General features: G+C 50.5%; 11 non-coding genes across 11 annotated transcripts; all 11 read left to right on the top strand.

Annotated features, from left to right (window-relative positions):
* The first annotated feature begins 14 nt into the window (after window positions 1-14).
* On the top strand, window positions 15-130 carry LOC138268823 (U5 spliceosomal RNA). The gene has a single exon (XR_011200122.1). It is a non-coding gene; the product is annotated as a U5 spliceosomal RNA (small nuclear RNA).
* Window positions 131-1,413: 1,283 nt separating this feature from the next.
* Window positions 1,414-1,529, top strand: LOC138268847 (U5 spliceosomal RNA). Its single transcript, XR_011200145.1, has one exon. It is a non-coding gene; the product is annotated as a U5 spliceosomal RNA (small nuclear RNA).
* A 2,227-nt stretch (window positions 1,530-3,756) lies between these two features.
* LOC138268774 (U5 spliceosomal RNA) lies at window positions 3,757-3,872 on the top strand. The gene has a single exon (XR_011200075.1). It is a non-coding gene; the product is annotated as a U5 spliceosomal RNA (small nuclear RNA).
* Window positions 3,873-6,085: 2,213 nt separating this feature from the next.
* Window positions 6,086-6,201, top strand: LOC138268846 (U5 spliceosomal RNA). The gene has a single exon (XR_011200144.1). It is a non-coding gene; the product is annotated as a U5 spliceosomal RNA (small nuclear RNA).
* A 1,282-nt stretch (window positions 6,202-7,483) lies between these two features.
* Window positions 7,484-7,599, top strand: LOC138268845 (U5 spliceosomal RNA). Its single transcript, XR_011200143.1, has one exon. It is a non-coding gene; the product is annotated as a U5 spliceosomal RNA (small nuclear RNA).
* Window positions 7,600-9,818: 2,219 nt separating this feature from the next.
* LOC138268822 (U5 spliceosomal RNA) lies at window positions 9,819-9,934 on the top strand. The gene has a single exon (XR_011200121.1). It is a non-coding gene; the product is annotated as a U5 spliceosomal RNA (small nuclear RNA).
* Window positions 9,935-12,146: 2,212 nt separating this feature from the next.
* On the top strand, window positions 12,147-12,262 carry LOC138268773 (U5 spliceosomal RNA). The gene has a single exon (XR_011200074.1). It is a non-coding gene; the product is annotated as a U5 spliceosomal RNA (small nuclear RNA).
* A 2,212-nt stretch (window positions 12,263-14,474) lies between these two features.
* LOC138268771 (U5 spliceosomal RNA) lies at window positions 14,475-14,590 on the top strand. The gene has a single exon (XR_011200072.1). It is a non-coding gene; the product is annotated as a U5 spliceosomal RNA (small nuclear RNA).
* Window positions 14,591-16,814: 2,224 nt separating this feature from the next.
* LOC138268844 (U5 spliceosomal RNA) lies at window positions 16,815-16,930 on the top strand. The gene has a single exon (XR_011200142.1). It is a non-coding gene; the product is annotated as a U5 spliceosomal RNA (small nuclear RNA).
* A 1,283-nt stretch (window positions 16,931-18,213) lies between these two features.
* Window positions 18,214-18,329, top strand: LOC138268843 (U5 spliceosomal RNA). Its single transcript, XR_011200141.1, has one exon. It is a non-coding gene; the product is annotated as a U5 spliceosomal RNA (small nuclear RNA).
* Window positions 18,330-20,541: 2,212 nt separating this feature from the next.
* LOC138268887 (U5 spliceosomal RNA) lies at window positions 20,542-20,657 on the top strand. The gene has a single exon (XR_011200182.1). It is a non-coding gene; the product is annotated as a U5 spliceosomal RNA (small nuclear RNA).
* The last annotated feature ends 315 nt before the right edge of the window (window positions 20,658-20,972 follow it).

Genomic DNA, 20,972 nt, shown 5'->3' with positions numbered 1-20,972 from the left:
GCTCAGCTTGTAACACTCTCGGGTTTCTCTTCAAAACGAATAAATCTTTCGCCTTTTACTAAAGATTTCCGTGGAGAGGAACGTTTACAAGTTTCATTAAATTTTTTGAGGCCTTGCCACAGGTGAGGCTGTTTATCGTTTGTTGAAGATAAAAGTGCTAGCAGTTGGGGTACACTTGTGGGCTGTCTGCTGTTTCATTTGCCAGAGGAAGTTGGTGTTTTGTTCTGAGGCCTGCTGTCTACTCATTTGCATAGGCCAGGTGGCTCATGGGAAAGAATTTCTGCGGAGCGTGAGGCTGCTTTTCTTGGCTGTCTTGAATCATCACGACAGCAGGCATTAGATTGTCTCTGCTCCCAACATCTCTGCTGCCAGCAGGCCAGGGGTCACCCTACTTTTCACAGGTGGCCACCAACACTCAGGCTGTGCTTTTCATAGGGCTTGCCCATTGTTGGTGCCTTTGGAGGTATACAGGAGGCTAGTTCTGGGTGCCTTGGGAGGTGTAAAGATGGCTAGTCCCGGGCTGGCTCTCTCTCAGATTCTTTTGAAAGGGAGTGTCTGGCTTGTGACTCTGGCCTTACTAGCTAGATCCTTTTAGATTCAGGCTCAGCTAGAGGATGTGCCTGAAAGCACATGACTTGTTCTGGAGCATGGTGGTGGCCCACTGCATTTGGATGGGATGGTTATTGCAGGAAAGGGTCAATTATCATGGAGACAAAAGGCCCAGAGAGCGACTCCAACCGAAAGGGATAGTGATACAAGCAGGCCGAGCTGCTTTAAAGTGTGCTGCCTCTGAGGCCATGGGAAGGTAAGCAGCACTCTTTTGCAGCAGAACTGGGTTCAACATTCTGTCTAATTGCTTTGACACTGCACACAAATGTCTGGCAAAATCTACCAGAAGATAACCGTGTCAGGAAAGCATTGCAGGGAGAAAAAAAGCCAGCATTTACCATTGATACCTCAGCTTCTGCTCGGTATTCCCTTATTTTCACCTGCCTGCTGCTGCGTACCTGGGTGGTGTCTAATGGGAATACTATTAGCGCTGCAAAGCCTTACTGTGGCATCAGTGGCATTCAATACACACAATCTATAGGAAAACGTTTCCCTGCGCGCCCACTTCACTTACAGCCTGCCTCCAGCTTTCCCTTTTCCCTGCCCAGCAGACTCACCCTGGCCAATCAGCTGAGGCGAGCGCCACCGAAATTTGCATATGCCCAGACAGAACCCTGAAAACGGTCCACCATTTTTTCTTTCTCTACTTGAAGCAGGGGGCCTTGAACGTTTGGGCTGTTTTGCTCTCCCCTGTGGTTCTTGCCCTGTTAAGTAGGGCGAAAAACCACCTCTCGGACCCTCGCCCTCGCAATGGCAGGGTCTCTGTTTGTGGCGCCACATGCCCTGCTAGGCTCAGCTTGTAACACACTCGGGTTTCTCTTCAAAACGAATAAATCTTTAGCTTTTTACTAAAGATTTCCGTGGAGGGGAACGTTTACGAGTTTCATTCAATTTTTTGAGGTCTTGCCACAGGTGAGGCTGTTTATCGTTTGTTGAAGACAAAAGTGCTAGCAGTTGGGGTACACCTGTGGGCTGTCTGCTGTTTTCTTTGCCAGAGGAAGTTGGTGTTTTGTTCTGAGGCCTGCTGTCTACTCATTTGCATAGGCCAGGTGGCTCATGGGAAAGAATTTCTGCGGAGCGTGAGGCTGCTTTTCTTGGCTGTCTTGAATCATCACGACAGCAGGCATTAGATTGTCTCTGCTCCCAACATCTCTGCTGCCAGCAGGCCAGGGGTCACCCTACTTTTCACAGGTGGCCACCAACACTCAGGCTGTGCTTTTCATAGGGCTTGCCCGTTATTGGTGCCCGTTGTTGGTACCCTTGGAGGTATACAGGAGGCTAGTTCTGGGTGCCTTGGGAGGTGTAAAGATGGCTAGTCCCGGGCTGGCTCCCTCTCAGATTCTTTTGAAAGGGGGTGTCTGGCTTGTGACTCTGGCCTAGCTAGCTAGATCCTTTTAGATTCAGGCTCAGCTAGAGGATGTGCCTGAAAGCACATGACTTGTTCTGGAGCATGGTAGTGGCCCACTGCATTTGGATGGGATGGTTATTGCAGGAAAGGGTCAATTATCATGGAGACAAAAGGCCCAGAGAGCGACTCCAACCGAAAGGGATAGTGATACAAGCAGGCCGAGCTGCTTTAAAGTGTGCTGCCTCTGAGGCCATGGGAAGGTAAGCAGCACTCTTTTGCAGCAGAACTGGGTTCAACATTCTGTCTAATTGCTTTGACACTGCACACAAATGTCTGGCAAAATCTACCAGAAGATAACCGTGTCAGGAAAGCATTGCAGGGAGAAAAAAAGCCAGCATTTACCATTGATACCTCAGCTTCTGCTCGGTATTCCCTTATTTTCACCTGCCTGCTGCTGCGTACCTGGGTGGTGTCTAATGGGAATACTATTAGCGCTGCAAAGCCTTACTGTGGCATCAGTGGCATTCAGGCCCATATTTATACTTTTTGACGCTAAACTGCGCTAACGCAGTTTAGCGTCAAAAAATGTAGCGCCGTCTAACGCCATTCTGAAGCGCCATGCGGGGCGCCGTATTTATGGAATGGCGTTAGCCTGCGCTAGCAGACCGGCGCTGCCTGGTGTGAGTGGAAAAAAACCACGTAGACCAGGCAGCGCCAGCGTAGGGGGAAAATGGCGTTAGGGCATCTTAAAATGGGGCAAGTCAGGTTGAGGCAAAAAAATCGCCTCAACCCGATTTGCGCCATTTTTTTCGACGCCCAGACGCCATTTAAATGACTCCTGTCTTAGTAAAGACAGGAGTCATGCCCCCTTGCCCAATGGCCATGCCCAGGGGACTTCTGTCCCCTGGGCATGGTCATTGGGCATAGTGGCATGTAGGGGGGGCACAAATAAGGCCCCCCTATGCCACCCCAAAAAATTAAAAAATATAAAAAATTATACTTACCTGAACTTACCTGAATGTCCCTGGGGTGGGTCCCTCCATCCTTGGGTGTCCTCCTGGGGTGGGCAGGGGTGGCAGGGGGGGTCCCTGGGGGCAGGGGAGGGCACCTGTGGGCTCATTTTGAGCCCACAGGCCCCTTAACGCCTACCCTGACCCAGGCGTTAAATAGTGGCGCAAATGCGGGGTTTTTTGACCCGCCAACTCCCGGGCGTGATTTTTGCCCGGGAGTATAAATACGACGCATTTGCATCGCCGTCATTTTTTTAGACGGGAACGCCTTCCTTGCATCTCATTAACGCAAGGAAGGCGTTCACGCAAAAAAATGACGCTATTTGCCCATACTTTGGCGCTAGACGCGTCTAACGCCAAAGTATAAATATGGCGTTAGTTTTGCGCCCAATTTGCGTCGAAAAAAACGACGCTAATTCGGCGCAAACGGAGTATAAATACGGGCCTCAATACACACAATCTATAGGAAAACGTTTCCCTGCCCGCTCACTTCACTTACAGCCTGCCTCCAGCTTTCCCTTTTCCCTGCCCAGCAGACTCACCCTGGCCAATCAGCTGAGGCGAGTGCCACCGAAATTTGCATATGCCCAGACAGAACCCTGAAAACGGTCCACCATTTTTTCTTTCTCTACTTGAAGCAGGGGCCTTGAACGTTTGGGCTGTTTTGCTCTCCCCTGTGGTTCTTGCCCTGTTAAGTAGGGCGAAAAACCACCTCTCGGACCCTCGCCCACGCAATGGCAGGGTCTCTGTTTGTGGGCGCCACATGCACTGCTAGGCTCAGCTTGTAACACACTCGGGTTTCTCTTCAAAACGAATAAATCTTTCGCCTTTTACTAAAGATTTCCGTGGAGAGAAATGTTTACGAGTTTCATTCAATTTTTTGAGGCCTTGCCACAGGTGAGGCTGTTTATTGTTTGTTGAAGATAAAAGTGCTGGCAGTTGGAGTACACCTGTGGGCTGTCTGCTGTTTCCTTTGCCAGAGGAAGTTGGGCCCATATTTATACTTTTTGACGCTAAACTGCGCTAACGCAGTTTAGCGTCCAAAAATTTAGCGCCGTCTAACGCCATTCTGAAGCGCCATGCGGGCGCCGTATTTATGGAATGGCGTTAGCCGGCGCTAGCAGACCGGCGCTGCCTGGTGTGCGTGGAAAAAAACCACGTAGACCAGGCAGCGCCGGCGTAGGGGGAAAATGGCGTTAGGGCGTCTTAAAATGGGGCAAGTCAGGTTGAGGCAAAAAAATCGCCTCAACCCGATTTGCGCCATTATTTTCGACGCCCAGACGCCATTTAAATGACTCCTGTCTTAGTAAAGACAGGAGGTCATGCCCCCTTGCCCAATGGCCATGCCCAGGGGACTTATGTCCCCTGGGCATGGTCATTGGGCATAGTGGCATGTAGGGGGGCACAAATAAGGCCCCCCTATGCCACCCAAAAAAAATTAAAAAATATAAAAAATTATACTTACCTGAACTTACCTGAATGTCCCTGGGGTGGGTCCCTCCATCCTTGGGTGTCCTCCTGGGGTGGGCAGGGGTGGCAGGGGGGGTCCCTGGGGGCAGGGGAGGCACCTGTGGGCTCATTTTGAGCCCACAGGCCCCTTAACGCCTACCCTGACCCAGGCGTTAAATAGTGGCGCAAATGCGGGGTTTTTTGACCCGCCAACTCCCGGGCGTGATTTTTGCCTGGGAGTATAAATACGACGCATTTGCGTCGCCGTCATTTTTTTCGACGGGAACGCCTTCCTTGCATCTCATTAACGCAAGGAAGGCGTTCACGGAAAAAAAATGACGCTATTTGCCCATACTTTGGCGCTTGACGCGTCTAACGCCAAAGTATAAATATGGCGTTAGTTTTGCGCCGAATTTGCGTCTAAAAAAACGACGCTAATTCGGCGCAAACGGAGTATAAATACTGGCCTTGGTGTTTTGTTCTGAGGCCTGCTGTCTACTCATTTGCATAGGCCAGGTGGCTCATGGGAAAGAATTTCTGCGGAGCGTGAGGCTGCTTTTCTTGGCTGTCTTGAATCATCACGACAGCAGGCATTAGATTGTCTCTGCTCCCAACATCTCTGCTGCCAGCAGGCCAGGGGTCACCCTACTTTTCACAGGTGGCCACCAACACTCAGGCTGTGCTTTTCATAGGGCTTGCCCGTTATTGGTGCCCTTGGAGATATACAGGAGGCTAGTTCTGGGTGCCTTGGGAGGTGTAAAGATGGCTAGTCCCGGGCTGGCTCCCTCTCAGATTCTTTTGAAAGGGGGTGTCTGGCTTGTGACTCTGGCCTAGCTAGCTAGATCCTTTTAGATTCAAGCTCAGCTAGAGGATGTGCCTGAAAGCACATGACTTGTTCTGGAGCATGGTGGTGGCCCACTGCATTTGGATGGGATGGTTATTGCAGGAAAGGGTCAATTATCATGGAGACAAAAGGCCCAGAGAGCGACTCCAACCGAAAGGGATAGTGATACAAGCAGGCCGAGCTGCTTTAAAGTGTGCTGCCTCTGAGGCCATGGGAAGGTAAGCAGCACTCTTTTGCAGCAGAACTGGGTTCAACATTCTGTCTAATTGCTTTGACACTGCACACAAATGTCTGGCAAAATCTACCAGAAGATAACCGTGTCAGGAAAGCATTGCAGGGAGAAAAAAAGCCAGCATTTACCATTGATACCTCAGCTTCTGCTCGGTATTCCCTTATTTTCACCTGCCTGCTGCTGCGTACCTGGGTGGTGTCTAATGGGAATACTATTAGCGCTGCAAAGCCTTACTGTGGCATCAGTGGCATTCAATACACACAATCTATAGGAAAACGTTTCCCTGCGCGCCCACTTCACTTACAGCCTGCCTCCAGCTTTCCCTTTTCCCTGCCCAGCAGACTCACCCTGGCCAATCAGCTGAGGCGAGTGCCACCGAAATTTGCATATGCCCAGACAGAACCCTGAAAACGGTCCACCATTTTTTCTTTCTCTACTTGAAGCAGGGGCCTTGAACGTTTGGGCTGTTTTGCTCTCCCCTGTGGTTCTTGCCCTGTTAAGTAGGGCGAAAAACCACCTCTCGGACCCTCGCCCTCGCAATGGCAGGGTCTCTGTTTGTGGCGCCACATGCCCTGCAAGGCTCAGCTTGTAACACACTCGGGTTTCTCTTCAAAACGAATAAATCTTTCGCCTTTTACTAAAGATTTCCGTGGAGAAAAACGTTTACAAGTTTCATTCAATTTTTTGAGGCCTTGCCACAGGTGAGGCTGTTTATCGTTTGTTGAAGATAAAAGTGCTAGCAGTTGGGGTACACTTGTGGGCTGTCTGCTGTTTCATTTGCCAGAGGAAGTTGGTGTTTTGTTCTGAGGCCTGCTGTCTACTCATTTGCATAGGCCAGGTGGCTCATGGGAAAGAATTTCTGCGGAGCGTGAGGCTGCTTTTCTTGGCTGTCTTGAATCATCACGACAGCAGGCATTAGATTGTCTCTGCTCCCAACATCTCTGCTGCCAGCAGGCCAGGGGTCACCCTACTTTTCACAGGTGGCCACCAACACTCAGGCTGTGCTTTTCATAAGGTTTGCCCGTTGTTGGTGCCCTTGGAGGTATACAGGAGGCTAGTTCTGGGTGCCTTGGGAGGTGTAAAGATGGCTAGTCCCGGGCTGGCTCCCTCTCAGATTCTTTTGAAAGGGGGTGTCTGGCTTGTGACTCTGGCCTAGCTAGCTAGATCCTTTTAGATTCAGGCTCAGCTAGAGGATGTGCCTGAAAGCACATGACTTGTTCTGGAGCATGGTGGTGGCCCACTGCATTTGGATGGGATGGTTATTGCAGGAAAGGGTCAATTATCATGGAGACAAAAGGCCCAGAGAGCGACTCCAACCGAAAGGGATAGTGATACAAGCAGGCCGAGCTGCTTTAAAGTGTGCTGCCTCTGAGGCCATGGGAAGGTAAGCAGCACTCTTTTGCAGCAGAACTGGGTTCAACATTCTGTCTAATTGCTTTGACACTGCACACAAATGTCTGGCAAAATCTACCAGAAGATAACCGTGTCAGGAAAGCATTGCAGGGAGAAAAAAAGCCAGCATTTACCATTGATACCTCAGCTTCTGCTCGGTATTCCCTTATTTTCACCTGCCTGCTGCTGCGTACCTGGGTGGTGTCTAATGGGAATACTATTAGCGCTGCAAAGCCTTACTGTGGCATCAGTGGCATTCAATACACACAATCTATAGGAAAACGTTTCCCTGCGCGCCCACTTCACTTACAGCCTGCCTCCAGCTTTCCCTTTTCCCTGCCCAGCAGACTCACCCTGGCCAATCAGCTGAGGCGAGTGCCACCGAAATTTGCATATGCCCAGACAGAACCCTGAAAACGGTCCACCATTTTTTCTTTCTCTACTTGAAGCAGGGGCCTTGAACGTTTGGGCTGTTTTGCTCTCCCCTGTGGTTCTTGCCCTGTTAAGTAGGGCGAAAAACCACCTCTCGGACCCTCGCCCTCGCAATGGCAGGGTCTCTGTTTGTGGCGCCACATGCCCTGCAAGGCTCAGCTTGTAACACACTCGGGTTTCTCTTCAAAACGAATAAATCTTTCGCCTTTTACTAAAGATTTCCGTGGAGAAAAACGTTTACAAGTTTCATTCAATTTTTTGAGGCCTTGCCACAGGTGAGGCTGTTTATCGTTTGTTGAAGATAAAAGTGCTAGCAGTTGGGGTACACTTGTGGGCTGTCTGCTGTTTCATTTGCCAGAGGAAGTTGGTGTTTTGTTCTGAGGCCTGCTGTCTACTCATTTGCATAGGCCAGGTGGCTCATGGGAAAGAATTTCTGCGGAGCGTGAGGCTGCTTTTCTTGGCTGTCTTGAATCATCACGACAGCAGGTATTAGATTGTCTCTGCTCCCAATATCTCTGCTGCCAGCAGGCCAGGGGTCACCCTACTTTTCACAGGTGGCCACCAACACTCAGGCTGTGCTTTTCATAGGGCGTGCCCGTTGTTGGTGCCCTTGGAGGTATACAGGAGGCTAGTTCTGGGTGCCTTGGGAGGTGTAAAGATGGCTAGTCCCGGGCTGGCTCCCTCTCAGATTCTTTTGAAAGGGGGTGTCTGGCTTGTGACTCTGGCCTAGCTAGCTAGATCCTTTTAGATTCAGGCTCAGCTAGAGGATGTGCCTGAAAGCACATGACTTGTTCTGGAGCATGGTGGTGGCCCACTGCATTTGGATGGGATGGTTATTGCAGGAAAGGGTCAATTATCATGGAGACAAAAGGCCCAGAGAGCGACTCCAACCGAAAGGGATAGTGATACAAGCAGGCCGAGCTGCTTTAAAGTGTGCTGCCTCTGAGGCCATGGGAAGGTAAGCAGCACTCTTTTGCAGCAGAACTGGGTTCAACATTCTGGGCCATATTTATACTCCGTTTGCGCCGAAATTGCGTCGTTTTTTTTGACGCAATTTCGACGCAAAACTAACGCAACTAACGCCATATTTATACTATGGCGTTAGAGGCGAATAGCGCCAAAGTTCCCGGAATGTGCGTCATTTTTTAGCGTGAACCCCTTCCTTGCGTTAATGATATGCAAGGGAGGCGTTCCCGTCTAAAAAATGACTCCCAGGACTTTACGTGGTATTTATACTCCCGGGCAAAAGAGACGCCCGGGAGTTGGCGTGGCTAAAAACGGCGCATTTGCGCCACTTTTTAACGCCTGCTCAGGGCAGGCGTTAAGGGGCCTGTGGGCTCAAAATGAGCCCACAGGTGCCCTCCCATGCCCCCAGGGACCCCCCCTGCCACCCTTGCCCACCCCAGGAGGACCCCCAAGGATGGAGGGACCCACCCCAGGGACATTCAGGTAAGTTCAGGTAAGTATAATTTTTTATTTTTTATATTTTTTTTTGGTGGCATAGGGGGGCCTTATTTGTGCCCCCCTTCATGCCACTATGCCCAATGACCATGCCCAAGGGACAGAAGTCCTCTGGGCATGGCCATTGGGCAAGGGGGCATGACTCCTATCTTTACAATGATAGGAGTCATGTTGATGGGGGATGGGCGTCGTTAAAAAATGGCGCAAGTCGGGTTAAGACGATTTTTTCGACGTAACCTGACTTGCCCCATTTTAAGACGCCCATGCGCCATTTTCCCCCTACGCCGGCGCTGTCTGGTCTACGTGGTTTTTTCCCACGCAAACCAGGCAGCGCCGGTCTGATTGCGCCGTCTAACGCCATTCCATAAATACGGCGCCCGCTTGGCGCTTCAGAATGGCGTTAGACGGCGCAAAACTTTTTGACGCTAAACTGCGTTAGCGCAGTTTAGCGTCGAAAAGTATAAATATGGGCCTCTGTCTAATTGCTTTGACATTGCAAACAAATGTCTGGCAAAATCTACCAGAAGATAACCGTGTCAGGAAAGCATTGCAGGGAGAAAAAAAGCCAGCATTTACCATTGATACCTCAGCTTCTGCTCGGTATTCCCTTATTTTCACCTGCCTGCTGCTGCGTACCTGGGTGGTGTCTAATGGGAATACTATTAGCGCTGCAAAGCCTTACTGTGGCATCAGTGGCATTCAATACACACAATCTATAGGAAAACGTTTCCCTGCGCGCCCACTTCACTTACAGCCTGCCTCCAGCTTTCCCTTTTCCCTGCCCAGCAGACTCACCCTGGCCAATCAGCTGAGGCGAGTGCCACCGAAATTTGCATATGCCCAGACAGAACCCTGAAAACGGTCCACCATTTTTTCTTTCTCTACTTGAAGCAGGGGCCTTGAACGTTTGGGCTGTTTTGCTCTCCGCTGTGGTTCTTGCCCTGTTAAGTAGGGCGAAAAACCACCTCTCGGACCCTCGCCCTCGCAATGGCAGGGTCTCTGTTTGTGGCGCCACATGCCCTGCTAGGCTCAGCTTGTAACACTCTCGGGTTTCTCTTCAAAACGAATAAATCTTTCGCCTTTTACTAAAGATTTCCGTGGAGAGGAACGTTTACAAGTTTCATTAAATTTTTTGAGGCCTTGCCACAGGTGAGGCTGTTTATCGTTTGTTGAAGATAAAAGTGCTAGCAGTTGGGGTACACTTGTGGGCTGTCTGCTGTTTCATTTGCCAGAGGAAGTTGGTGTTTTGTTCTGAGGCCTGCTGTCTACTCATTTGCATAGGCCAGGTGGCTCATGGGAAAGAATTTCTGCGGAGCGTGAGGCTGCTTTTCTTGGCTGTCTTGAATCATCACGACAGCAGGCATTAGATTGTCTCTGCTCCCAACATCTCTGCTGCCAGCAGGCCAGGGGTCACCCTACTTTTCACAGGTGGCCACCAACACTCAGGCTGTGCTTTTCATAGGGCTTGCCCGTTATTGGTACCCTTGGAGGTATACAGGAGGCTAGTTCTGGGTGCCTTGGGAGGTGTAAAGATGGCTAGTCCCGGGCTGGCTCCCTCTCAGATTCTTTTGAAAGGGGGTGTCTGGCTTGTGACTCTGGCCTAGCTAGCTAGATCCTTTTAGATTCAGGCTCAGCTAGAGGATGTGCCTGAAAGCACATGACTTGTTCTGGAGCATGGTAGTGGCCCACTGCATTTGGATGGGATGGTTATTGCAGGAAAGGGTCAATTATCATGGAGACAAAAGGCCCAGAGAGCGACTCCAACCGAAAGGGATAGTGATACAAGCAGGCCGAGCTGCTTTAAAGTGTGCTGCCTCTGAGGCCATGGGAAGGTAAGCAGCACTCTTTTGCAGCAGAACTGGGTTCAACATTCTGTCTAATTGCTTTGACACTGCACACAAATGTCTGGCAAAATCTACCAGAAGATAACCGTGTCAGGAAAGCATTGCAGGGAGAAAAAAAGCCAGCATTTACCATTGATACCTCAGCTTCTGCTCGGTATTCCCTTATTTTCACCTGCCTGCTGCTGCGTACCTGGGTGGTGTCTAATGGGAATACTATTAGCGCTGCAAAGCCTTACTGTGGCATCAGTGGCATTCAGGCCCATATTTATACTTTTTGACGCTAAACTGCGCTAACGCAGTTTAGCGTCAAAAAATTTAGCGCCGTCTAACGCCATTCTGAAGCGCCATGCGGGCGCCGTATTTATGGAATGGCGTTAGCCTGCGCTAGCAGACCGGCGCTGCCTGGTGTGCGTGGAAAAAAACCACGTAGACCAGGCAGCGCCAGCGTAGGGGGAAAATGGCGTTAGGGCGTCTTAAAATGGGGCAAGTCAGGTTGAGGCAAAAAAATCGCCTCAACCCGATTTGCGCCATTTTTTTCGACGCCCAGACGCCATTTAAATGACTCCTGTCTTAGTAAAGACAGGAGTCATGCCCCCTTGCCCAATGGCCATGCCCAGGGGACTTCTGTCCCCTGGGCATGGTCATTGGGCATAGTGGCATGTAGGGGGGCACAAATAAGGCCCCCCTATGCCACCCCAAAAAATTAAAAAATATAAAAAATTATACTTACCTGAACTTACCTGAATGTCCCTGGGGTGGGTCCCTCCATCCTTGGGTGTCCTCCTGGGGTGGGCAGGGGTGGCAGGGGGGGTCCCTGGGGGCAGGGGAGGGCACCTGTGGGCTCATTTTGAGCCCACAGGCCCCTTAACGCCTACCCTGACCCAGGCGTTAAATAGTGGCGCAAATGCGGGGTTTTTTGACCCGCCAACTCCCGGGCGTGATTTTTGCCCGGGAGTATAAATACGACGCATTTGCATCGCCGTCATTTTTTTAGACGGGAACGCCTTCCTTGCATCTCATTAACGCAAGGAAGGCGTTCACGCAAAAAAAATGACGCTATTTGCCCATACTTTGGCGCTAGACGCGTCTAACGCCAAAGTATAAATATGGCGTTAGTTTTGCGCCGAATTTGCGTCGAAAAAAACGACGCTAATTCGGCGCAAACGGAGTATAAATACGGGCCTCAATACACACAATCTATAGGAAAACGTTTCCCTGCCCGCTCACTTCACTTACAGCCTGCCTCCAGCTTTCCCTTTTCCCTGCCCAGCAGACTCACCCTGGCCAATCAGCTGAGGCGAGTGCCACCGAAATTTGCATATGCCCAGACAGAACCCTGAAAACGGTCCACCATTTTTTCTTTCTCTACTTGAAGCAGGGGCCTTGAACGTTTGGGCTGTTTTGCTCTCCCCTGTGGTTCTTGCCCTGTTAAGTAGGGCGAAAAACCACCTCTCGGACCCTCGCCCACGCAATGGCAGGGTCTCTGTTTGTGGCGCCACATGCACTGCTAGGCTCAGCTTGTAACACACTCGGGTTTCTCTTCAAAACGAATAAATCTTTCGCCTTTTACTAAAGATTTCCGTGGAGAGAAATGTTTACGAGTTTCATTCAATTTTTTGAGGCCTTGCCACAGGTGAGGCTGTTTATTGTTTGTTGAAGATAAAAGTGCTAGCAGTTGGAGTACACCTGTGGGCTGTCTGCTGTTTCCTTTGCCAGAGGAAGTTGGGCCCATATTTATACTTTTTGACGCTAAACTGCGCTAACGCAGTTTAGCGTCAAAAAATTTAGCGCGGTCTAACGCCATTCTGAAGCGCCATGCGGGCGCCGTATTTATGGAATGGCGTTAGCCGGCGCTAGCAGACCGGCGCTGCCTGGTGTGCGTGGAAAAAAACCACGTAGACCAGGCAGCGCCGGCGTAGGGGGAAAATGGCGTTAGGGCGTCTTAAAATGGGGCAAGTCAGGTTGAGGCAAAAAAATCGCCTCAACCCGATTTGCGCCATTATTTTCGACGCCCAGACGCCATTTAAATGACTCCTGTCTTAGTAAAGACAGGAGTCATGCCCCCTTGCCCAATGGCCATGCCCAGGGGACTTATGTCCCCTGGGCATGGTCATTGGGCATAGTGGCATGTAGGGGGGCACAAATAAGGCCCCCCTATGCCACCCAAAAAAAATTAAAAAATATAAAAAATTATACTTACCTGAACTTACCTGAATGTCCCTGGGGTGGGTCCCTCCATCCTTGGGTGTCCTCCTGGGGTGGGCAGGGGTGGCAGGGGGGGTCCCTGGGGGCAGGGGAGGGCACCTGTGGGCTCATTTTGAGCCCACAGGCCCCTTAACGCCTACCCTGACCCAGGCGTTAAATAGTGGCGCAAATGCGGGGTTTTTTGACCCGCCAACTCCCGGGCGTGATTTTTGCCTGGGAGTATAAATACGACGCATTTGCGTCGCCGTCATTTTTTTCGACGGGAACGCCTTCCTTGCATCTCATTAACGCAAGGAAGGCGTTCACGGAAAAAAATGACGCTATTTGCCCATACTTTGGCGCTAGACGCGCCTAACGCCAAAGTATAAATATGGCGTTAGTTTTGCGCCGAATTTGCGTCTAAAAAAACGACGCTAATTCGGCGCAAACGGAGTATAAATACTGGCCTTGGTGTTTTGTTCTGAGGCCTGCTGTCTACTCATTTGCATAGGCCAGGTGGCTCATGGGAAAGAATTTCTGCGGAGCGTGAGGCTGCTTTTCTTGGCTGTCTTGAATCATCACGACAGCAGGCATTAGATTGTCTCTGCTCCCAACATCTCTGCTGCCAGCAGGCCAGGGGTCACCCTACTTTTCACAGGTGGCCACCAACACTCAGGCTGTGCTTTTCATAGGGCTTGCCCGTTATTGGTGCCCTTGGAGGTATACAGGAGGCTAGTTCTGGGTGCCTTGGGAGGTGTAAAGATGGCTAGTCCCGGGCTGGCTCCCTCTCAGATTCTTTTGAAAGGGGGTGTCTGGCTTGTGACTCTGGCCTAGCTAGCTAGATCCTTTTAGATTCAGGCTCAGCTAGAGGATGTGCCTGAAAGCACATGACTTGTTCTGGAGCATGGTGGTGGCCCACTGCATTTGGATGGGATGGTTATTGCAGGAAAGGGTCAATTATCATGGAGACAAAAGGCCCAGAGAGCGACTCCAACCGAAAGGGATAGTGATACAAGCAGGCCGAGCTGCTTTAAAGTGTGCTGCCTCTGAGGCCATGGGAAGGTAAGCAGCACTCTTTTGCAGCAGAACTGGGTTCAACATTCTGTCTAATTGCTTTGACACTGCACACAAATGTCTGGCAAAATCTACCAGAAGATAACCGTGTCAGGAAAGCATTGCAGGGAGAAAAAAAGCCAGCATTTACCATTGATACCTCAGCTTCTGCTCGGTATTCCCTTATTTTCACCTGCCTGCTGCTGCGTACCTGGGTGGTGTCTAATGGGAATACTATTAGCGCTGCAAAGCCTTACTGTGGCATCAGTGGCATTCAATACACACAATCTATAGGAAAACGTTTCCCTGCGCGCCCACTTCACTTACAGCCTGCCTCCAGCTTTCCCTTTTCCCTGCCCAGCAGACTCACCCTGGCCAATCAGCTGAGGCGAGTGCCACCGAAATTTGCATATGCCCAGACAGAACCCTGAAAACGGTCCACCATTTTTTCTTTCTCTACTTGAAGCATGGGCCTTGAACGTTTGGGCTGTTTTGCTCTCCCCTGTGGTTCTTGCCCTGTTAAGTAGGGCGAAAAACCACCTCTCTGACCCTCGCCCTCGCAATGGCAGGGTCTCTGTTTGTGGCGCCACATGCCCTGCTAGGCTCAGCTTGTAACACACTCGGGTTTCTCTTCAAAACGAATAAATCTTTCGCCTTTTACTAAAGATTTCCGTGGAGAGGAACGTTTACGAGTTTCATTCAATTTTTTGAGGCCTTGCCACAGGTGAGGTTGTTTATCGTTTGTTGAAGATAAAAGTGCTAGCAGTTGGGGTACATCTATGGGCTGTCTGCTGTTTCCTTTGCCAGAGGAAGTTGGGCCCGTATTTATACTCCGTTTGCGCCGAATTTGCGTTGTTTTTTTCGACGCAAATTCGGCGCAAAACTAACGCCATATTTATACTTTGGCGTTAGACGCGTCTAGCGCCAAAGTATTGGCAAAGAGCGTCATTTTTTAGCGTGAACGCCTTCCTTGCGTTAATGAGATGCAAGGAAGGCGTTCCCGTCTAAAAAAATGACGGCGACGCAAATGCGTCGTATTTATACTCCCGGACAAAAATCACGCCCGGGAGGTGGCGGGTCAAAAAACCCCGCATTTGCGCCACATTTTAACGCCTGGGTCAGGGTAGGCGTTAAGGGGCCTGTGGGCTCAAAATGAGCCCACAGGTGCCCTCCCCTGCCCCCAGGGACCCCCCCTGCCACCCCTGCCCACCCCAGGAGGACACCCAAGGATGGAGGGACCCACCCCAGGGACATTCAGGTAAGTTCACGTAAGTATAATTTTTGTTATTTTTCATTTTTTTTTGGGTGGCATAGGGGGGCCTTATTTGTGCCCCCTTACATGCCACTATGCCCAATGACCATGCCCAGGGGACATAAGTCCCCTGGGCATGGCCATTGGGCAAGGGGGCATGATTCCTGTCTTTACTAAGACAGGAGTCATTTAAATGGCGTCTGGGCGTCGAAAAAATGGCGCTAATCGGGTTAAGACGATTTTTTAGCGTCAACCCGACTTGCGCCATTTTAAGACGCCCTAGCGCCATTTTCCCCCTACGCCGGCGCTGCCTGGTCTACGTGGTTTTTTTCCACGCACACCAGGCAGCGCCGGTCTGCTTGCGCCAGCTAACGCCATTCCATAAATACGGCGCCCGCATGGCGCTTCGGAATGGCGTTAGACGGCGCTAAATTTTTTGACGCTAAACTGCGTTAGCGCAGTTTAGCGTCAAAAAGTATAAATATGGGCCTTGGTGTTTTGTTCTGAGGCCTGCTCTCTACTCATTTGCATAGGCCAGGTGGCTCATGGGAAAGAATTTCTGCGGAGCGTGAGGCTGCTTTTCTTGGCTGTCTTGAATCATCACGACAGCAGGCATTAGATTGTCTCTGCTCCCAACATCTCTGCTGCCAGCAGGCCAGGGGTCACCCTACTTTTCACAGGTGGCCACCAACACTCAGGCTGTGCTTTTCATAGGGCTTGCCTGTTATTGGTGCCCGTTGTTGGTGCTCTTGGAGGTATACAGGAGGCTAGTTCTGGGTGCCTTGGGAGATGTAAAGATGGCTAGTCCCGGGCTGGCTCCCTCTCAGATTCTTTTGAAAGGGGGTGTCTGGCTTGTGACTCTGGCCTAGCTAGCTAGATCCTTTTAGATTCAGGCTCAGCTAGAGGATGTGCCTGAAAGCACATGACTTGTTCTGGAGCATGGTGGTGGCCCACTGCATTTGGATGGGATGGTTATTGCAGGAAAGGGTCAATTATCATGGAGACAAAAGGCCCAGAGAGCGACTCCAACCGAAAGGGATAGTGATACAAGCAGGCCGAGCTGCTTTAAAGTGTGCTGCCTCTGAGGCCATGGGAAGGTAAGCAGCACTCTTTTGCAGCAGAACTGGGTTCAACATTCTGTCTAATTGCTTTGACACTGCACACAAATGTCTGGCAAAATCTACCAGAAGATAACCGTGTCAGGAAAGCATTGCAGGGAGAAAAAAAGCCAGCATTTACCATTGATACCTCAGCTTCTGCTCGGTATTCCCTTATTTTCACCTGCCTGCTGCTGCGTACCTGGGTGGTGTCTAATGGGAATACTATTAGCGCTGCAAAGCCTTACTGTGGCATCAGTGGCATTCAATACACACAATCTATAGGAAAACGTTTCCCTGCGCGCCCACTTCACTTACAGCCTGCCTCCAGCTTTCCCTTTTCCCTGCCCAGCAGACTCACCCTGGCCAATCAGCTGAGGCGAGTGCCACCGAAATTTGCATATGCCCAGACAGAACCCTGAAAACGGTCCACCATTTTTTCTTTCTCTACTTGAAGCAGGGGCCTTGAACGTTTGGGCTGTTTTGCTCTCCCCTGTGGTTCTTGCCCTGTTAAGTAGGGCGAAAAACCACCTCTCGGACCCTCGCCCTCGCAATGGCAGGGTCTCTGTTTGTGGCGCCACATGCCCTGCAAGGCTCAGCTTGTAACACACTCGGGTTTCTCTTCAAAACGAATAAATCTTTCGCCTTTTACTAAAGATTTCCGTGGAGAAAAACGTTTACAAGTTTCATTCAATTTTTTGAGGCCTTGCCACAGGTGAGGCTGTTTATCGTTTGTTGAAGATAAAAGTGCTAGCAGTTGGGGTACACTTGTGGGCTGTCTGCTGTTTCATTTGCCAGAGGAAGTTGGTGTTTTGTTCTGAGGCCTGCTGTCTACTCATTTGCATAGGCCAGGTGGCTCATGGGAAAGAATTTCTGCGGAGCGTGAGGCTGCTTTTCTTGGCTGTCTTGAATCATCACGACAGCAGGCATTAGATTGTCTCTGCTCCCAACATCTCTGCTGCCAGCAGGCCAGGGGTCACCCTACTTTTCACAGGTGGCCACCAACACTCAGGCTGTGCTTTTCATAGGGTTTGCCCGTTGTTGGTGCCCTTGGAGGTATACAGGAGGCTAGTTCTGGGTGCCTTGGGAGGTGTAAAGATGGCTAGTCCCGGGCTGGCTCCCTCTCAGATTCTTTTGAAAGGGGGTGTCTGGCTTGTGACTCTGGCCTAGCTAGCTAGATCCTTTTAGATTCAGGCTCAGCTAGAGGATGTGCCTGAAAGCACATGACTTGTTCTGGAGCATGGTGGTGGCCCACTGCATTTGGATGGGATGGTTATTGCAGGAAAGGGTCAATTATCATGGAGACAAAAGGCCCAGAGAGCGACTCCAACCGAAAAGGGATAGTGATACAAGCAGGCCGAGCTGCTTTAAAGTGTGCTGCCTCTGAGGCCATGGGAAGGTAAGCAGCACTCTTTTGCAGCAGAACTGGGTTCAACATTCTGTCTAATTGCTTTGACACTGCACACAAATGTCTGGCAAAATCTACCAGAAGATAACCGTGTCAGGAAAGCATTGCAGGGAGAAAAAAAGCCAGCATTTACCATTGATACCTCAGCTTCTGCTCGGTATTCCCTTATTTTCACCTGCCTGCTGCTGCGTACCTGGGTGGTGTCTAATGGGAATACTATTAGCGCTGCAAAGCCTTACTGTGGCATCAGTGGCATTCAATACACACAATCTATAGGAAAACGTTTCCCTGCGCGCCCACTTCACTTACAGCCTGCCTCCAGCTTTCCCTTTTCCCTGCCCAGCAGACTCACCCTGGCCAATCAGCTGAGGCGAGTGCCACCGAAATTTGCATATGCCCAGACAGAACCCTGAAAACGGTCCACCATTTTTTCTTTCTCTACTTGAAGCAGGGGCCTTGAACGTTTGGGCTGTTTTGCTCTCCCCTGTGGTTCTTGCCCTGTTAAGTAGGGCGAAAAACCACCTCTCGGACCCTCGCCCTCGCAATGGCAGGGTCTCTGTTTGTGGCGCCACATGCCCTGCAAGGCTCAGCTTGTAACACACTCGGGTTTCTCTTCAAAACGAATAAATCTTTCGCCTTTTACTAAAGATTTCCGTGGAGAAAAACGTTTACAAGTTTCATTCAATTTTTTGAGGCCTTGCCACAGGTGAGGCTGTTTATCGTTTGTTGAAGATAAAAGTGCTAGCAGTTGGGGTACACTTGTGGGCTGTCTGCTGTTTCATTTGCCAGAGGAAGTTGGTGTTTTGTTCTGAGGCCTGCTGTCTACTCATTTGCATAGGCCAGGTGGCTCATGGGAAAGAATTTCTGCGGAGCGTGAGGCTGCTTTTCTTGGCTGTCTTGAATCATCACGACAGCAGGCATTAGATTGTCTCTGCTCCCAACATCTCTGCTGCCAGCAGGCCAGGGGTCACCCTACTTTTCACAGGTGGCCACCAACACTCAGGCTGTGCTTTTCATAGGGTTTGCCCGTTGTTGGTGCCCTTGGAGGTATACAGGAGGCTAGTTCTGGGTGCCTTGGGAGGTGTAAAGATGGCTAGTCCCGGGCTGGCTCCCTCTCAGATTCTTTTGAAAGGGGGTGTCTGGCTTGTGACTCTGGCCTAGCTAGCTAGATCCTTTTAGATTCAGGCTCAGCTAGAGGATGTGCCTGAAAGCACATGACTTGTTCTGGAGCATGGTGGTGGCCCACTGCATTTGGATGGGATGGTTATTGCAGGAAAGGGTCAATTATCATGGAGACAAAAGGCCCAGAGAGCGACTCCAACCGAAAGGGATAGTGATACAAGCAGGCCGAGCTGCTTTAAAGTGTGCTGCCTCTGAGGCCATGGGAAGGTAAGCAGCACTCTTTTGCAGCAGAACTGGGTTCAACATTCTGTCTAATTGCTTTGACACTGCACACAAATGTCTGGCAAAATCTACCAGAAGATAACCGTGTCAGGAAAGCATTGCAGGGAGAAAAAAAGCCAGCATTTACCATTGATACCTCAGCTTCTGCTCGGTATTCCCTTTTTTTCACCTGCCTGCTGCTGCGTACCTGGGTGGTGTCTAATGGGAATACTATTAGCGCTGCAAAGCCTTACTGTGGCATCAGTGGCATTCAATACACACAGACCCATATTTATACTTTTTGACGCTAAACTGCGCTAACGCAGTTTAGCGTCAAAAAATTTAGCGCCGTCTAACGCCATTCTGAAGCGCCATGCGGGCGCCGTATTTATGGAATGGCGTTAGCCGGCGCTAGCAGACCGGCGCTGCCTGGTGTGCGTGGAAAAAAAACACGTAGACCAGGCAGCGCCGGCGTAGGGGGAAAATGGCGTTAGGGCGTCTTAAAATGGGGCAAGTCAGGTTGAGGCAAAAAAATCGCCTCAACCCGATTTGCGCCATTATTTTCGACGCCCAGACGCCATTTAAATGACTCCTGTCTTAGTAAAGACAGGAGTCATGCCCCCTTGCCCAATGGCCATGCCCAGGGGACTTATGTCCCCTGGGCATGGTCATTGGGCATAGTGGCATGTAGGGGGGCACAAATAAGGCCCCCCTATGCCACCCAAAAAAAAATAAAAAATATAAAAAATTATACTTACCTGAACTTACCTGAATGTCCCTGGGGTGGGTCCCTCCATCCTTGGGTGTCCTCCTGGGGTGGGCAGGGGTGGCAGGGGGGGTCCCTGGGGGCAGGGGAGGGCACCTGTGGGCTCATTTTGAGCCCACAGGCCCCTTAACGCCTACCCTGACCCAGACGTTAAATAGTGGCGCAAATGCAGGGTTTTTTGACCCGCCACCTCCCGGGCGTGATTTTTGCCCGGGAGTATAAATACGACGCATTTGCGTCGCCGTCATTTTTTTAGACGGGAACGCCTTCCTTGCATCTCATTAACGCAAGGAAGTCGTTCACGCAAAAAAATGACGCTATTTGCCCATACTTTGGCGCTAGACGCGTCTAACGCCAAAGTATAAATATGGCGTTAGTTTTGCGCCGAATTTGCGTAAAAAAAAACGACGCTAATTCGGCGCAAACGGAGTATAAATACGGGCCACAATCTATAGGAAAACGTTTCCCTGCGCGCCCACTTCACTTACAGCCTGCCTCCAGCTTTCCCTTTTCCCTGCCCAGCAGACTCACCCTGGCCAATCAGCTGAGGCGAGTGCCACCGAAATTTGCATATGCCCAGACAGAACCCTGAAAACGGTCCACCATTTTTTCTTTCTCTACTTGAAGCAGGGGCCTTGAACGTTTGGGCTGTTTTGCTCTCCCCTGTGGTTCTTGCCCTGTTAAGTAGGGCGAAAAACCACCTCTCGGACCCTCGCCCTCGCAATGGCAGGGTCTCTGTTTGTGGCGCCACATGCCCTGCTAGGCTCAGCTTGTAACACACTCGGGTTTCTCTTCAAAAAGAATTAATCTTTCTCCTTTTACTAAAGATTTACGTGGAGAGGAGCGTTTACGAGTTTCATTCAATTTTTTGAGGTCTTGCCACAGGTGAGACTGTTTATCGTTTGTTGAAGACAAAAGTATTAGCAGTTGGGGTACACCTGTGGGCTGTCTGCTGTTTCCTTTGTGAGAGAAAGTTGGGGCCATATTTATACTTTTTGATGAAAAACTGCCCCGCCGCAGTTTTGCGTCAAAAATGTTAACGCTGGCTAACGCCATTTCGTTGCGCCATGCGGGCGTCAAATTTATACTTTGATGCACGGCGGCGCAATCAACAAGTGGGAGTCATTTTTTTTTTACGCACATCGCGGCGTCAAGTCGTAAACGTAAACGACGTTAACGCTGCGTAAATGACTGTGCGTCGATTTACG

Source organism: Pleurodeles waltl, chromosome 12, assembly GCF_031143425.1.
Source record: "Pleurodeles waltl isolate 20211129_DDA chromosome 12, aPleWal1.hap1.20221129, whole genome shotgun sequence".
In the NCBI taxonomy this organism is placed as follows: Eukaryota; Metazoa; Chordata; class Amphibia; order Caudata; family Salamandridae; genus Pleurodeles; species Pleurodeles waltl.
The sequence above is the reverse complement of the archived record's forward strand: the minus strand, read 5'-3'. Positions and strand labels throughout refer to the sequence as shown.